Below are 19,188 nucleotides of genomic sequence, written 5' to 3'. Positions count from 1 at the left end.
GTGTGCCACAGGCATCTAATATATCCTTAGCTTACCCAGTGCGCCACAGACATCTAATATATCCTCATCTTACCCAGTGCGCCACAGACATCTAATATATCCTCATCTTACCCAGCGTGCCACAGACATCTAATATATCCTTAGCTTACCCAGTGTGCACAGACATCTAATATATCCTTAGCTTACCCAGTGTGCCACAGACATCTAATATATCCTTAGCTTACCCAGTGTGCCACAGACATCTAATATATCCTTATCTTACCCAGTGTGCCACAGACATCTAATATATCCTTAGCTTACCCAGTGTGCCACAGACATCTAATATATCCTTAGCTTACCCAGTGTGCCACAGACATCTAATATATCCTTAGCTTACCCAGTGTGCCACAGACATCTAATATATCCTTAGCTTACCCAGTGTGCCACAGACATCTAATATATCCTTATCTTACTCAGTGTGCCACAGACATCTAATATATCCTCATCTTACCCAGTGCGCTACAGACATCTAATATATCCTCAGCTTACCCAGTGTGCCACAGACATCTAATATATCCTCAGCTTACCCAGTGTGCCACAGACATCTAATATATCCTTAGCTTACCCAGTGTGCCATAGACATCTAATATATCCTTATCTTACCCAGTGCGCTACAGACATCTAATATATCCTCAGCTTACCCAGTGTGCCACAGACATCTAATATATCCTTAGCTTACCCAGTGTGCCACAGACATCTAATATATCCTTATCTTACCCAGTGCGCTACAGACATCTAATATATCCTCAGCTTACCCAGTGTGCCACAGACATCTAATATATCCTTATCTTACCCAGTGTGCCACAGACATCTAATATATCCTTAGCTTACCCAGTGTGCCACAGACATCTAATATATCCTTATCTTACCCAGTGCGCCACAGACATCTAATATATCCTTAGCTTACCCTGTGCGCCACAGACATCTAATATATCCTCAGCTTACCCAGTGTGCCACAGACATCTAATATATCCTCAGCTTACCCAGTGTGCCACAGACATCTAATATATCCTTAGCTTACCCAGTGTGCCATAGACATCTAATATATCCTCAGCTTACCCAGTGTGCCACAGACATCTAATATATCCTCATCTTACCCAGTGCGCCACAGACATCTAATATATCCTCATCTTACCCAGTGTGCCACAGACATCTAATATATCCTCATCTTACTCAGTGTGCCACAGACATCTAATATATCCTCATCTTACCCAGTGCGCCACAGACATCTAATATATCCTCATCTTACCCAGTGTGCCACAGACATCTAATATATCCTCATCTTACCCAGTGTGCCACAGACATCTAATATATCCTCAGCCTTCCCAGTGTGCCACAGACATCTAATATATCCTTAGCTTACCCAGTGTGCCACAGACATCTAATATATCCTTAGCTTACCCAGTGTGCTACAGACATCTAATATATCCTTAGCTTACCCAGTGCGCCACAGACATCTAATATATCCTTAGCTTACCCAGTGTGCCATAGACATCTAATATATCCTTATCTTACCCAGTGTGCCACAGACATCTAATATATCCTTAGCTTACCCAGTGCGCCACAGACATCTAATATATCCTCATCTTACCCAGTGTGCCACAGACATCTAATATATCCTCATCTTACCCAGTGTGCCACAGACATCTAATATATCCTCAGCCTTCCCAGTGTGCCACAGACATCTAATATATCCTTAGCTTACCCAGTGTGCCACAGACATCTAATATATCCTTAGCTTACCCAGTGTGCTACAGACATCTAATATATCCTTAGCTTACCCAGTGCGCCACAGACATCTAATATATCCTTAGCTTACCCAGTGTGCCATAGACATCTAATATATCCTTATCTTACCCAGTGTGCCACAGACATCTAATATATCCTTAGCTTACCCAGTGTTCTACAGACATCTAATATATCCTCATCTTACCCAGTGCGCCACAAATATCTAATATATCCTTATCTTACTCAGTGTGCCACAGACATCTAATATATCCTCAGCTTTCCCAGTGTGCCACAGAATTCTCATATATCCTTAGCTTACCCAGTGTGCCACAGACATCTAATATATCCTTAGCTTACCCAGTGTGCCATAGACATCTAATATATCCTTAGCTTACCCAGTGCGCTACAGACATCTAATATATCCTTATCTTACCCAGTGTGCCGCAGACATCTAATATATCCTCAGCTTACCCAGTGTGCCATAGACATCTAATATATCCTCAGCTTACCCAGTGTGCCATAGACATCTAATATATCCTTAGCTTACCCAGTGTGCCATAGACATCTAATATATCCTTAGCTTACCCAGTGTGCCAAAGACATCTAATATATCCTTAGCTTACCCAGTGTGCCAAAGACATCTAATATATCCTTAGCTTACCCAGTGTGCCAAAGACATCTAATATATCCTAATCTTACCCTGTGTGCCACAGACATCTAATATATCCTTAGCTTACCCAGTGTGCCACAGATATCTAATATTTCTTCTGTTATGTGTGATCAGTCCACGGGTCATCATTACTTCTGGGATATAACTCCTCCCCAACAGGAAATGCAAGAGGATTCACCCAGCAGAGCTGCATATAGCTCCTCCCCTCTACGTCAGTCCCAGTCATTCTCTTGCACCCAACGACTAGATAGGATGTGTGAGAGGACTATGGTGATTATACTTAGTTTTTATGACTTCAATCAAAAGTTTGTTATTTTAAAATAGCACCGGAGCGTGTTATTACTTCTCTGGCAGAGTTTGAGGAAGAATCTGACAGAGATTTTTTACTATGATTTTAACCGGAGTCGTTAAGATCATATTGCTGTTCTCGACCATCTGAGGGAGGTAAAGGCTTCAGATCAGGGGACAGCGGGCAGATGAATCTGCATTGAGGTATGTGGCAGTTTTTATTTTCTGAATGGAATTGATGAGAAAAGCCTGCCATACCGTTAAAATGACATGTATGTATACACTTCAGTATTCTGGGGATGGTATTTCACCGGAACTACTGTGTTAAGGTCACTAATCCTTTTAATAACTATTCTCATGTTAAACGTTTTTGCTGGAATGTAGAATCGTTTACATTGCTGAGGTACTGTGTGAATAAATGTTTGGGCATTATTTTCCACTTGGCAGTTTTTTGCTTTAATTGTGACAGTTTCGTTTCTCTTCACTGCTGTGTGGGAGAGGGAGGGGCCGTTTTTGGCGCTCTTTGCTACGCATCAAAAAATTCCAGTCAGCTACTTTTATATGTCCTGCATGATCCGGTTCATCTCTGACAGATCTCAGGGGTCTTCAAACTTCTTTGAAGGGAGGTAAATTCTCTCAGCAGAGCTGTGAGAATTCTTATAGTGACTGTGTATAAAAAACGTTGTTTTGTTTTTCTTATGTACAAATTTAATTAGTGTTGTTTTTTACTAATGGGAACAAACCTTTGCTAAAAGTTGTGTTGTTTTAAAATTTGATGCAATAACTGTTTTTCAGTTCATTATTTCAACTGTCATTTAATCGTTAGTACCTCTTTGAGGCACAGTACGTTTTTTGCTAAAAAAGATTATAACCAAGTTGTAAGTTTTTTGCTAGTGTGTTAAACATGTCTGTCTCAGAGGAAGATATCTGTGTCATTTGTTCCAATGCCAAGGTGGAGCCCAATAGAAATTTATGTACTAACTGTATTGATGCTACTTTAAATAAAAGTCAATCTGTACAATGTGAACAAATTTCACCAAACAGCGAGGGGAGAGTTATGCCGACTAACTCGCCTCACGCGACAGTACCTGCATCTCCCGCCCGGGAGGTGCGTGATATTTTGGCGCCTAGTACATCTGGGCGGCCATTACAGATAACATTACAAGATATGGCTACTGTTATGACTGAAGTTTTGTCTAAATTACCTGAACTAAGAGGCAAGCGTGATCACTCTGGGGTGAGAACAGAGTGCGCTGACAATGCTAGGGCCATGTCTGATACTGCGTCACAGCTCGCAGAGCATGAGGACGGAGAGCTTCATTCTGTGGGTGACGGTTCTGATCCAAACAGATTGGACTCAGATATTTCAAATTTTAAATTTAAATTGGAGAACCTCCGTGTACTACTAGGGGAGGTCTTAGCAGCTCTCAACGATTGTAACACTGTTGCAATACCAGAGAAACTGTGTAGGTTGGATAAATACTTTGCGGTACCGGCGAGTACTGACGTTTTTCCTATACCTAAGAGACTAACTGAAATTGTTACTAAGGAGTGGGATAGACCCGGTGTGCCGTTCTCACCCCCTCCAATATTTAGAAAGATGTTTCCAATAGACGCCACCACTCGGGACTTATGGCAAACGGTCCCCAAGGTGGAGGGAGCAGTTTCTACTTTAGCTAAGCGTACCACTATCCCGGTGGAGGATAGCTGTGCTTTCTCAGATCCAATGGATAAAAAATTAGAGGGTTACCTTAAGAAAATGTTTGTTCAACAAGGTTTTATATTACAACCCCTTGCATGTATCGCGCCGATTACGGCTGCGGCAGCATTTTGGATTGAGTCGCTTGAAGAGAACCTTAGTTCCTCTACGCTAGACGACATTACGGACAGGCTTAGAGTCCTTAAACTAGCTAATTCTTTCATTTCGGAGGCCGTAGTACATTTAACCAAACTTACGGCTAAGAACTCAGGATTCGCCATACAGGCACGCAGGGCACTGTGGCTAAAATCCTGGTCAGCTGATGTTACTTCTAAGTCCAAATTACTTAATATACCTTTCAAGGGGCAGTCCTTATTCGGGCCCGGTTTGAAAGAAATTATCGCTGACATTACGGGAGGTAAGGGCCACGCCCTACCTCAAGACAAGGCCAAAGCTAAGGCTAGACAGTCTAATTTTCGTCCCTTTCGGAATTTCAAAACAGGAGCAGCATCAACCTCCACTGCACCAAAACAGGAAGGAGCTGTTGCTCGTTACAGGCAAGGCTGGAAGCCTAACCAGTCCTGGAACAAAAGCAAGCAGGCCAGGAAACCTGCTGCTGCCCCAAAGACAGCATGAACCGAGAGCCCCCGATCCGGGACCGGATCTAGTAGGGGGCAGACTCTCTCTCTTCGCCCAGGCCTGGGCAAGAGATGTTCAGGATCCCTGGGCACTAGAGATCATATCTCAGGGATACCTTCTAGACTTCAAATTATCTCCCCCAAGAGGGAGATTTCATCTGTCAAGGTTGTCAACAAACCAGATAAAGAAAGAAGCGTTTCTACGCTGCGTACAAGATCTGTTAACAATGGGAGTGATCCATCCGGTTCCGTGGTCGGAACAAGGACAAGGGTTCTACTCAAACCTGTTTGTGGTTCCCAAAAAAGAGGGAACTTTCAGGCCAATCTTAGATTTAAAGACTCTAAACAAATTCCTAAGAGTTCCATCGTTCAAAATGGAAACTATTCGGACAATTTTACCCATGATCCAAGAGGGTCAGTACATGACCACAGTGGATTTAAAGGATGCTTACCTTCACATACCGATCCACAAAGATCATCACCGGTATCTAAGGTTTGCCTTCTTAGACAGGCACTACCAGTTTGTAGCTCTTCCATTCGGATTGGCTACGGCTCCAAGAATCTTCACAAAGGTTCTGGGTGCCCTTCTAGCGGTACTAAGACCGCGAGGGATTTCGGTAGCTCCGTACCTAGACGACATTCTAATACAAGCTTCAAGCTTTCAAACTGCCAAGTCTCATACAGAGTTAGTTCTGGCATTTCTAAGGTCGCATGGATGGAAAGTGAACGAAAAGAAGAGTTCTCTCTTTCCTCTCACAAGAGTTCCATTCTTGGGGACTCTTATAGATTCTGTAGAAATGAAGATTTACCTGACAGAAGACAGGTTAACAAAACTTCAAAATGCATGCCGCGTCCTTCATTCCATTCAACACCCGTCAGTAGCTCAATGCATGGAGGTGATCGGCTTAATGGTAGCGGCAATGGACATAGTACCTTTTGCACGCCTACACCTCAGACCGCTGCAACTATGCATGCTAAGTCAGTGGAATGGGGATTACTCAGATTTGTCCCCTACTCTGAATCTGAATCAAGAGACCAGAAATTCTCTTCTATGGTGGCTTCATCGGCCACACCTGTCCAGGGGAATGCCATTCAGCAGGCCAGACTGGACAATTGTAACAACAGACGCCAGCCTACTAGGTTGGGGCGCTGTCTGGAATTCTCTGAAGGCTCAGGGACTATGGAATCAGGAGGAGAGTCTCCTTCCAATAAACATTCTGGAATTGAGAGCAGTTCTCAATGCCCTTCTGGCTTGGCCCCAGTTAATAACTCGGGGGTTCATCAGGTTTCAGTCGGACAACATCACGACTGTAGCTTACATCAACCATCAGGGAGGGACAAGAAGCTCCCTAGCAATGATGGAAGTATCAAAGATAATTCGCTGGGCAGAGTCTCACTCTTGCCACCTGTCAGCAATCCACATCCCGGGAGTGGAGAACTGGGAGGCGGATTTCTTGAGTCGCCAGACTCTTCATCCGGGGGAGTGGGAACTTCATCCGGAGGTCTTTGCCCAAATACTTCGACGTTGGGGCAAACCAGAGATAGATCTCATGGCGTCTCGCCAGAACGCCAAACTTCCTCGCTACGGGTCCAGATCCAGGGATCCGGGAGCAGTTCTGATAGATGCTTTGACAGCACCTTGGAACTTCAGGATGGCTTATGTGTTTCCACCCTTCCCGCTGCTTCCTCGATTGATTGCCAAAATCAAACAGGAGAGAGCATCAGTAATTCTAATAGCACCTGCTTGGCCACGCAGGACTTGGTATGCAGATCTAGTGGACATGTCATCCTGTCCGCCTTGGTCTCTACCTCTGAGACAGGACCTTCTGATACAGGGTCCATTCAAACATCAAAATCTAACTTCTCTGAAGCTGACTGCTTGGAAATTGAACGCTTGATTTTATCAAAACGTGGTTTTTCTGAGTCGGTTATTGATACCCTGATTCAGGCTAGGAAGCCTGTTACCAGAAGGATTTACCATAAAATATGGCGGAAATACCTATACTGGTGCGAATCCAAAGGTTACTCCTGGAGTAAGGTTAGGATCGCTAGGATATTGTCTTTTCTACAAGAAGGTTTAGAAAAGGGTTTATCAGCTAGTTCATTAAAGGGACAGATTTCAGCTCTGTCCATCTTGTTACACAGACGTCTGTCAGAAAATCCAGACGTCCAGTCCTTTTGTCAGGCTTTAGCTAGGATCAAGCCTGTGTTTAAAGCTGTTGCTCCACCATGGAGTTTAAACTTAGTTCTTAACGTTTTACAGGGTGTTCCGTTTGAACCCCTTCATTCCATTGATATAAAAATGTTATCTTGGAAAGTTCTGTTTTTAATGGCTATTTCCTCGGCTCGAAGAGTCTCTGAGTTATCAGCCTTACATTGTGATTCCCCTTATCTGATTTTTCACTCAGACAAGGTAGTTCTGCGTACTAAACCTGGGTTCTTACCTAAGGTAGTCACTAACAGGAACATCAATCAAGAGATTGTTGTCCCATCCTTGTGTCCAAATCCTTCTTCAAAGAAGGAACGTCTTTTACACAATCTGGATGTAGTTCGTGCCCTCAAGTTCTACTTGCAGGCAACTAAAGATTTTCGCCAAACTTCTTCCTTGTTTGTCGTTTACTCTGGACAGAGGAGAGGTCAAAAAGCTTCTGCTACCTCTCTCTCTTTTTGGCTTCGTAGCATAATACGTTTAGCCTATGAGACTGCTGGACAGCAGCCTCCTGAAAGAATTACAGCTCACTCCACTAGAGCTGTGGCTTCCACTTGGGCCTTTAAGAATGAGGCCTCTGTTGAACAGATTTGCAAGGCTGCAACTTGGTCTTCGCTTCATACTTTTTCCAAATTTTACAAATTTGACACTTTTGCTTCTTCGGAGGCTATTTTTGGGAGAAAGGTTCTTCAGGCAGTGGTTCCTTCTGTATAATGAGCCTGCCTATCCCTCCCGTCATCCGTGTACTTTTGCTTTGGTATTGGTATCCCAGAAGTAATGATGACCCGTGGACTGATCACACATAACAGAAGAAAACATAATTTATGCTTACCTGATAAATTCCTTTCTTCTGTTGTGTGATCAGTCCACGGCCCGCCCTGTTTTAAGGCAGGTAAATATCTTTTAAATTATACTCCAGTCACCACTTCACCCTTGGTTACTCCTTTCTCGTTGTTTCTTGGTCGAATGACTGGGACTGACGTAGAGGGGAGGAGCTATATGCAGCTCTGCTGGGTGAATCCTCTTGCATTTCCTGTTGGGGAGGAGTTATATCCCAGAAGTAATGATGACCCGTGGACTGATCACACAACAGAAGAAAGGAATTTATCAGGTAAGCATAAATTATGTTATCCTCATCTTACCCAGTGTGCCATAGATATCTAATATATCCTCATCTTACCCAGTGTGCCACAGACATCTAATATATCCTCATCTTACCCAGTGTGCCATAGACATCTAATATATTCTTAGCTTTCCCAGTGTGCCACAGACATCTAATATATCCGATGATAAGAAATAGGGATATGACACCCTATGGAGATGCGCTAGGAAAACAAGTGATGATAATTGAAGAACGATCAGGTCAGAGGCAGCTCTCCCCAGATAGATGAGTCAGAAGTTGATCCTGTAGAAAGGAATAGGAAGGCGCCACCTAGGGTAATATTGTCGAACCAAGTGACAACAACAAGGAGACAAATGGAAACTTACAAACGAGGAGGCACTTATGAATGCCAAGTATCGCAAGCTAGGACCTTTTCGTCGCCCGACAGACAGAACCAGCAGTAAATGCCTACAGGTCACGAGGGGACGTACGGCCAATCAGTAACACGCAGGTGCGAACAACTCCCAAACAAGGCTCCAGTTGTCAGTGTCAGTAAGAGGGGTGTGTTGAAGTGGATCACTGACGTCACCCAAAAGCCACTCGCTTCCCTCGGCAAGTAGGCAATATATATCGAAGGGTGAAATAGAATCCAAAAGACAGCAGCAAGGGATATATAAAAGCTTGTTACAATTTATTAAAATATATAAAACATCATCAACACGTTTCTCAGCTACACAGAGCCGTTTCATCAGGCTGTATAATACACTCTAAACCCCTGCTATATTAGTACCTCCCTCTCACCAATCAGATTACACAATTCGGTATACTCCCATATTAAAACAATTGATGTGATAGAGAGCGGTTTCTTAACCCTTAATGTCAGTGATCCAATACAGGCATTGTAAACAATTTGGATATATAAAATAAAAAAAAATAAAAAATATTATTGTAAAACAGTTGATCTATACAATGGTTAAAATATAATTGGACACAATTATAAATCTTGTGAGCTTTATACTAAAAACATGAAACTGTCCTAAACGATCACATACTCACAAGATTTAAGATGATCTTATTTATAAAAAGTTTTGTCTATGGAATGAGTGTACATAACCAGTGTATCACAAATTCCCAGACAATTGGACACAGTCAATGTTTGGCACTCTAATATATAACTATAACACTATCACCAATGTAAGTAGCTTCAAATAGATTCACTGGATATTAGTAAAATACACTTAGCGCCTACTGATTGAGACCTTTGCTCTGGTGGATAGACTCCTAGTGTCTACAAAGTGAAATTTCAAATATGTAAGAACCCAAAGCGCCACTAGTAGGCCAGGTCTGACTGATCCGGTCGTGAAATATATGAAAAAAACAATTAATTAAAAATTAATGTGTAGTGTTTATTTACATATAAATTACAAACAACATGGATCCATGTAAAACAAAGATGTCCAATCACAGTACATCAATTAAAAATGTATCAATTAAAAATACATTGATTAAAAATACAGAACAAATGATAAAACAGTCAATTGTACAAATTTATTCCAACTGGGATAACAGTAAGTGCAACCACTTAATTCCTTATAACAATAAGTATAAACTGGTTAAATAGAAACATTTGGAATCCTCCTGTATGTATTATCAACCAACTCTCTGGTTCGAGTGTTTTAAGTGATAGTCCCTGCTGGATAACTTAATAGAACACGGTGTGTGAAATGATCAAATGTGCTGTCTGTTTTTGTATGGTACTTTATGAGTGGTAAAACCAGGCACAATGATATGAGATAAATGAACAATGAAAGCTCTATCTGTGTGTTTAACACAGAATTGAACAAATAGATTATTGCACGGATATGCCAATTAAGGGAGGGTGCACTAACTATTCGCTAGATTTAGAGTTCTGCGTTAGCCGTCAAAACCAGCGTTAGGGGCTCCTTACGCTAGTTTTGGCCGCCCGCTGGTATTTAGAGTCAGTCAGGAAAGGGTCTAACGCTCACTTTGCAGCCGCGACTTTTCCATACCGCAGATCCCTTTACGCCAATTGTGTATCCTATCTTTTCAATGGGATCTTTCTAACGCCAGTATTTAGAGTCTTGGCTGAAGTGAGCGTTAGAACTCTAACGACAAGACTCCAGCCGCAGAGAAAAGCCAGGAGTTAAGAGCTTTCTGGGCTAACGCCGGTTCATATAGCTCTTGACTACTGTGCTCTAAAGTACACTAACACCCATAGACTACCTATGAACCCCTAAACCGAGGCCCCCCCACATCGCCGCCTCTCTATTACATATTTCTCCTGTTAAGTGTAGTCAGTCCACGGGTCATCCATTACTTATGGAATATTTCTCTTCCTAACAGGAAACTGCAAGAGAATTACCCAGCAGAGCTTGCTATATAGCTCCTCCCCTCACCTGTCATACTCAGTCATTCTCTTGCAGCCTAACTAGATAGGAAGCTGTGAGAGATCTGTGGTGTTTTTTTAACTTAGTTTATTTCTACAATCAAAAGTTTGTTATTTTTAAATGGCACCGGAGTGTGCTGTTTATTCTCAGGCAGCTTTAGAAGAAGAATCTGCCTGGGTTTTTTTCTATGGTCTTAGCAGACGTAACTAAGACCCACTGGCTGTTCTCATCTGAGGAAAAGTGAGGTAACTTCAGAGAAGGGGAATAGCATGCAGGGTCCCCCTGCAACAAAGAGGTATGTGCAGTAAATTATTTTCTGAGGAATGGAATTGAAAATACTGCTGATACCATTGTAAAGTAAGTTCAGCCTTAAATGCAGCGATAGCGACTGGTATCAGGCTGATGTGTGTGTGTGCACTGAATGTATTTTCTAAGGAATGGAATTGACTCTGAAAATACTGTAAATACTGAAATAATGTATGAGCCTTAACTGCAGTAAAAGCGACTGGTAGCAGGCTTGTAAATAATAATACATAACTTTTAAATGTATGTTTAAAACGTTTACTGGCATGTTAATCGTTTTTTGTGAGGTACTTGGTGATAAAACTTATTGGGGCTTGATTTTTACCACATGGCCATTTTTGTTTTCTGCATAGAAACAGTTTCTGAGCTTCCCCACTGTTGTAATATGAGTGGGAGGGGCCTATTTTAGCGCTTTTTTGCGCAGTAAAAATTCAGTCACAATCTGTCTACTTCATCCTCCATGATCCAGATCGTCTCTAGAGAGCTCAGGGGTCTTCAAAATCCATTTTGAGGGAGGTAATCAGTCACAGTAGTCCTGTGACAGTGTATTTGACTGTGAGAAAAACGTTAATTATATAATTGTTATCCGTTTTTGGGTACTAAGGGGTCAATCATCCATTTGCTGGTGGGTGCAATCCTTTGCTAACTTAATACATTTACTGTGAAAATTTGGTTGCTATAACTATTTTTGTTCATTGTTATTTCAACTGTGTCAGTTTTTCTGTGCTTCTTAAAGGCACAGTAACGTTTTTTATATTGCTTGTAAATTAATTTTGAAAAGTATTTCCAAGTTTGCTAGTCTCATTGCTAGTTTGCAACATGTCTGACTCAGATGAATCTCTTTGTTCACTATGTTTAAAGGCCAATGTGGAGCCCAATAGAAATTTATGTACTAATTGCATTGATGCTACTTTAAATAAAAGTCAATCTTTACATGTAAAGAAATTATCACCAGACGACGAGGGGGAAGTTATGCCGACTAACTCTCCTCACGTGTCAGTACCTGCGCCTCCCGCTCAGGAGGTGCGTGATTTTGTGGCGCCAAGTACATCAGGGAGGCCCTTACAAATCACTTTGCAAGACATGGCTACTGTTATGACAGAAGTATTATCTAAGTTGCCAGATTTAAGAGGCAAGCGCGATAGCTCTGGGTTAAGGATAGAGCGCGCGGATGAGATGAGAGCCATGTCAGATACTGCGTCACAGTTTGCAGAACGTGAGGACGGAGAGCTTCATTCTGTGGGTGACGGATCTGATCCAGGGAGACTGGATTCAGAGATTTCCAATTTTAAATTTAAGCTAGGGGAGGTATTAGCGGCTCTGAATGATTGTAACACAGTTGCAATTCCAGAGAAATTATGTAGGTTGGATAAATACTATGCGGTACCGGTGTATACGGACGTATTTCCTATACCAAAAAGGCTTACAGAGATTATTAGCAAGGAGTGGGATAGACCTGGTGTGCCTTTTACCCCTCCTCCCATATTTAGGAAAATGTTTCCTATTGACGCCACCACACGAGACTTATGGCAGATGGTCCCTAAGGTGGAGGGAGCAGTTTCTACTTTAGCTAAGCGTACCACTATCCCGGTGGAGGATAGTTGTGCCTTTTCAGATCCAATGGATAAAAAATTAGAGGTTTACCTTAAGAAAATGTTTGTTCAACAAGGTTTTATTTTACAGCCCCTTGCATGCATTGCGCCTGTCACTGCTGCGGCAGCATTCTGGTTTGAGTCTCTGGAAGAGGCCATTCGCTCAGCTCCATTGGATGAAATAATGAACAAGCTTAAAACTCTTAAGCTAGCTAACGCATTTGTTTCTGATGCCGTTGTGCATTTAACCAAACTTACGGCTAAGAACTCCGGATTCGCCATCCAAGCGCGCAGAGCGCTATGGCTTAAATCCTGGTCAGCTGACGTGACTTCTAAATCTAAATTGCTTAATATTCCTTTCAAATGGCAGACCTTATTCGGGCCCGGCTTGAAAGAAATTATTGCTGACATTACGGGAGGTAAGGGCCATGCTCTACCTCAGGACAGGGCCAAATCAAAGGCCAAACAGTCTAATTTTCGTGCCTTTCGTAACTTCAAGGCAGGAGCAGCATCAACTTCCTCCGCTCCAAAACAGGAAGGAGCTGTGGCTCGTTACAGGCAGGGCTGGAAAGTTAACCAGTCCTGGAACAGGGGCAAGCAGGCCAAGAAACCTGCTGCTGCCCCCAAGACAGCATGAAGAGAGGGCCCCCTATCCAGAAACGGATCTAGTGGGGGGCAGACTTTCTCTCTTCGCCCAGGCTTGGGCAAGAGATGTCCAGGATCCCTGGGCGTTGGAGATCATATCCCAGGGATACCTCCTGGACTTCAAGACTTCTCCTCCACGGGGGAGATTTCATCTTTCAAGGTTATCAGCAAACCAAACAAAGAAAGAGGCGTTTCTACGCTGTGTACAAGACCTCTTACTAATGGGGGTAATCCACCCAGTTCCGCGGACGGAACACGGGCAGGGATTCTATTCAAATCTATTTGTGGTTCCCAAAAAAGAGGGAGCCTTCAGACCCATCTTGGACTTAAAAATCCTAAACAAATTTCTAAGAGTTCCATCATTCAAAATGGAGACTATTCGAACCATCCTTCCCATGATCCAAGAGGGTCAGTACATCACCACGGTGGACTTAAAGGATGCCTACCTTCACATACCGATTCACAAGGACCATTACTGGTATTTGAGATTTGCCTTCCTAGACAGGCATTACCAGTTTGTAGCTCTTCCCTTCGGATTAGCTACGGCCCCAAGAATCTTTACAAAAATTCTAGGATCACTTCTGGCGGTACTAAGACCGCGAGGCATAGCGGTGACTCCGTACCTAGACGACATTCTGATACAAGCGTCAAGTTTTCAAACTGCCAAGTCTCATACAGAGATAGTTCTGGCATTTCTGAGGTCGCATGGGTGGAAGGTGAACGTGGAAAAGAGTTCTCTATTACCACTTACAAGAGTTCCCTTTCTAGGGACTCTTATAGATTCTGTAGAGATGAAAATTTACCTGACAGAGGCCAGGTTATTAAAACTTCTAAATGCTTGCCATGTCCTTCACTCCATTCCACACCCGTCAGTAGCTCAGTGCATGGAAGTAATCGGCTTAATGGTAGCGGCAATGGACATAGTACCATTTGCGCGCCTGCATCTCAGACCACTGCAATTGTGCATGCTAAGTCAGTGGAACGGGGATTACTCAGATTTGTCCCCCCTACTAAATCTGGATCAAGAGACCAGAGATTCTCTTCTATGGTGGCTCTCTCGGCCACATCTGTCCAAGGGGATGACCTTTCGCAGGCCAGATTGGACGATTGTAACAACAGACGCCAGCCTTCTAGGCTGGGGAGCAGTCTGGAATTCCCTGAAAGCTCAGGGATTATGGACTCAGGAGGAGAAACTCCTCCCAATAAATATTCTGGAGTTAAGAGCAATATTCAATGCTCTCCTAGCTTGGCCTCAGTTAGCAACTCTGAGGTTCATCAGATTTCAGTCGGACAACATCACGACTGTGGCTTATATCAACCATCAAGGGGGAACCAGAAGTTCCCTAGCGATGTTGGAAGTCTCAAAGATAATTCGCTGTGCAGAGTCTCACTCTTGCCACCTGTCAGCGATCTACATCCCAGGCGTGGAGAACTGGGAGGCGGATTTTCTAAGTCGCCAGACTTTTCATCCGGGAGAGTGGGAACTTCATCCGGAGGTCTTTGCTCAACTGGTTCGTCGTTGGGGAAAACCAGATCTGGATCTCATGGCGTCTCGTCAGAACACCAAGCTTCCTTGTTACGGATCCAGGTCCAGGGACCCGGGAGCGGTGCTGATAGATGCTCTGACAGCCCCTTGGGTCTTCAACATGGCTTATGTGTTTCCACCATTCCCAATGCTTCCTCGTTTGATTGCCAAGATCAAACAGGAGAGAGCTTCGGTGATTCTGATAGTGCCTGCGTGGCCACGCAGGACCTGGTATGCAGACCTAGTGGACATGTCGTCCTGTCCACCGTGGTCTCTGCCTCTGAGACAGGACCTTCTAATTCAGGGTCCTTTCAAACATCCAAATCTAATTTCTCTGAGGCTGACTGCATGGAGATTGAACGCTTGATTCTATCAAAGCGTGGTTTCTCGGAGTCGGTTATTGATACCTTAATACAGGCTAGGAAGCCTGTTACCAGAAAAATTTACCATAAAATATGGCGTAAATATTTACATTGGTGCGAATCCAAGTGTTACTCATGGAGTAAGGTTAGGATTCCTAGGATATTGTCCTTTCTACAAGAGGGTTTAGAAAAGGGTTTATCTACTAGTTCGTTAAAGGGACAGATTTCTGCTCTGTCTATTCTTCTACACAAACGTCTGGCTGAAGTTCCAGACGTTCAGGCTTTCTGTCAGGCTTTAACTAGGATTAAGCCTGTGTTTAAGTCTGTTGCTCCGCCGTGGAGCTTAAACTTAGTTCTTAATGTTCTTCAAGGCGTTCCATTTGAACCCCTTCATTCCATTGATATCAAGTTGTTATCTTGGAAAGTTCTGTTTTTGATGGCTATTTCCTCGGCTCGGAGAGTCTCTGAGTTATCTGCCTTACATTGTGATTCTCCTTATCTGATTTTCCATTCAGACAAGGTAGTTCTGCGTACTAAACCTGGGTTCTTACCTAAGGTAGTTACTAACAAGAATATCAATCAAGAGATTGTTGTTCCATCTCTGTGTCCTAACCCTTCTTCAAAGAAGGAACGACTTTTGCATAATCTGGACGTAGTCCGTGCCCTGAAATTCTATTTGCAGGCAACTAAGGATTTTCGTCAAACTTCTTCCCTGTTTGTCGTTTACTCTGGACAGAGGAGAGGTCAAAAGGCTTCGGCTACCTCTCTCTCCTGTAGTGTAGTCAGTCCACGGCCCGCCCTGTTTTTACGGCAGGTCTAAATTTTAATAAACTCCAGTCACCACTGTACCCTATGGTTCCTCCTTTCTCGTATGCTTGGTCGAATGACTGAGTATGACAGGTGAGGGGAGGAGCTATATAGCAAGCTCTGCTGGGTAATTCTCTTGCAGTTTCCTGTTAGGAAGAGAAATATTCCATAAGTAATGGATGACCCGTGGACTGACTACACTACAGGAGAAAGGAATTTATCAGGTAAGCATAAATTATGTTTTTTAACCCCTAATCTGCCGACCGCACACCGTCGCCACCTACGTTATCCCTATGTACCCCTAATCTGCTGCCCCTAACACCGCCGACCCCTATATTATATTTATTAACCCCTAATCTGCCGCCCCCAACGTCGCCGCCACCTACCTACACTTATTAACCCCTAATCTGCCGACCAGACCTCACCTCAATAACCCTATAATAAATAGTATTAACCCCTAATCTGCCCTCCCTAACATCACCGACACCTAACTTCAAGTATTAACCCCTAATCTGCCGACCGGACCTCACCGCTACTCTAATAAATTTTTTAACCCCTAAAGCTAAGTCTAACCCTAACACTAACACCCCCCTAAATTAAATATAATTTCTCTTGTAAGGTGTATCCAGTCCACGGATCATCCATTACTTGTGGGATATTCTCCTTCCGAACAGGAAGCTGCAAGAGGATCACCCACAGCAGAGCTGTCTATATAGCTCCTCCTCCAACTGCCACTACCAGTCATACTCTTGCAGCTCTCGACAAGAAAGGAAGTAGCTAGAGAGATGTGGTGTTTTTATTTAGTTTATCTTCAATCAAAAGTTTATTTTCAAATGGTACCAGAGTTGTACTATTTTAGCCTCAGGTAGAAGAAGAGTCTGCCTGTGGTCTTTGATGATCTTAGCAGGTTGTAACTAAGATCCATTGCTGTTCTCACACATAACTGAAGAGAGAGGTAACTTCAGCTGGGGGAATGGCGTGCAGGGTCTCCTGCTATGAGGTATGTGCAGTTTAAATTTTTCTAGAGAAATGAATATGCTAGAAAATGCTCTTAATACCGGATTTATTTAAGGTAAGCCTGATTACAGTGATTTAATAACGACTAGTATCATGCTTGTTGTAAAAGGTAATATTCTTATTACTTTCTCACATTACTGAAAAATAAAACGTTTGCTGGAAGTGTTTAAACGTTTTTTTATAGATATTGGTGATACAACTTTATTGGGGCCCAGTTTTTTCCACATGGCTGGCTAGATTTTGCCTAGGGATAGTTTTGTTAGGCCCTCTCACTGTGAATACAGGTTGGGAGGGGCCTATTTTCGCGCCTAAATGAGCATTAGATCTTGCAGCTTGAGACATCCAGTTTCCCTGAAGGAGTCCCCTGAACACTTAGGACCTCTCTAAAGGGTTTTTGTGCCTTTCAAAGTCGTTATATGGGCAGGTAGGGCCACAGCAGAGCTGTGGCAGTTTGTTGTGACTGTTGAAAAACGTTTATATCGTTTTTTTTTATCCGGTTTTGAAACTAAGGGGTTAATCATCCATTTGCAAGTGGGGTCAATGCTCTGTTAGTCTATTATACACACTGTAAAAATTTCGTAAGATTTACTGCCTTTTATCACTGTTTTTCACAGCTGACGTTACTTCAAAATCTAAGCTTCTCAATATTCCCTTCAAGGGGCAGACCCTATTCGGGCCTGGACTGAAGGAGATCATTTCTGATATTACTGCAGGAAAAGGTCATGCCCTTCCTCAGGATAGTTCTAACAAATTAAGGACCAAACAAACTAATTTTCGTGCCTTTCGAAACTTTAAAACGAGCGCGGCATCATCTTCCTCTAATACAAAACAAGAGGGAAATTTTGCCCAGTCCAAGCCGGTCTGGAGACCTAACCAGGCTTGGAACAAGGGGAAACAGGCCAAGAAGCCTGCTGCTGCCTCTAAGACAGCATGAAAGATTGGCCCCCGATCCGGTAACGGATCTAGTAGGGGGCAGACTTTCTCTCTTCGACCAGGCTTGGACAAGAGACGTCCAGGATCCCTGGGCGTTGGAAATTGTGTCCCAGGGATATCTACTGGACTTCAAAGCTTCTTCCCCAAAAGGAAGATTTCACCTTTCACAATTATCTGCAAACCAGATTAAGAGAGAGGCATTCTTACATTGTGTTCAAGACCTCCTAATTATGGGAGTGATCCACCCAGTTACAAAGGAGGAACAGGGGCAAGGATTCTATTCAAATCTCTTTGTGGTTCCCAAGAAAGAGGGAACCTTCAGACCAATCTTAGATCTCAAGATCCTAAACAAATTTCTCAGGGTCCAATCTTTCAAGATGGAGACTATTCAAACCATCCTACCTATGATCCAGGTGGGTCAATACATGACTACCTTGGACTTAAAGGATGCTTATCTTCACATTCCGATACACAAAGATCATCATCGGTTTCTCAGGTTCGCCTTCCTTGACAGGCATTACCAGTTTGTGGCTCTTCCCTTTGGGTTAGCTACGGCACCAAGAATCTTTACGAAGGTTCTGGGGTCACTTTTGGCGGTCCTAAGGCCGCGGGGCATAGCAGTAGCCCCTTACTTAGACGACATTCTGATACAGGCGTCGAATTTACAAATTTCCAAGTCCCATACGGACATTGTTCTGGCATTCCTGAGGTCTCATGGGGGGAAAGTGAACGAAAAGAAGAGTTCTCTATCCCCTCTCACAAGAGTTTCCTTCCTGGGAACTCTGATAGATTCTGTAGAAATGAGGATTTACCTGACAGAGGCCAGGTTGTCAAAACTTCTAAATTCCTGCCGTGTTCTTTATTCTACTTCTCGCCCTTCGGTGGCTCAGTGTATGGAAGTAATCGGCTTAATGGTAGCGGCAATGGACATAGTGCCGTTTGCCCGCCTACATCTCAGACCGCTGAAACTCTGCATGCTCAGTCAGTGGAATGGGGATTACACAGATTTGTCCCCTCTACTAAATCTGGATCAAGAGACCAGGGATTCTCTTCTCTGGTGGCTATCTCGAGTCCATCTGTCCAAAGGTATGACCTTCCGCAGGCCAGATTGGACAATAGTAACAACAGATGCCAGCCTTCTGGGCTGGGGGGCAGTCTGGAACTCTCTGAAGGCTCAGGGGTCATGGACTCAGGAGGAGGCTCTCCTTCCGATAAACATTCTG

Source organism: Bombina bombina, chromosome 6 (genome assembly GCF_027579735.1).
Source record: "Bombina bombina isolate aBomBom1 chromosome 6, aBomBom1.pri, whole genome shotgun sequence".
Taxonomy (NCBI): Eukaryota; Metazoa; Chordata; class Amphibia; order Anura; family Bombinatoridae; genus Bombina; species Bombina bombina.
The sequence above is the reverse complement of the archived record's forward strand: the minus strand, read 5'-3'. Positions refer to the sequence as shown.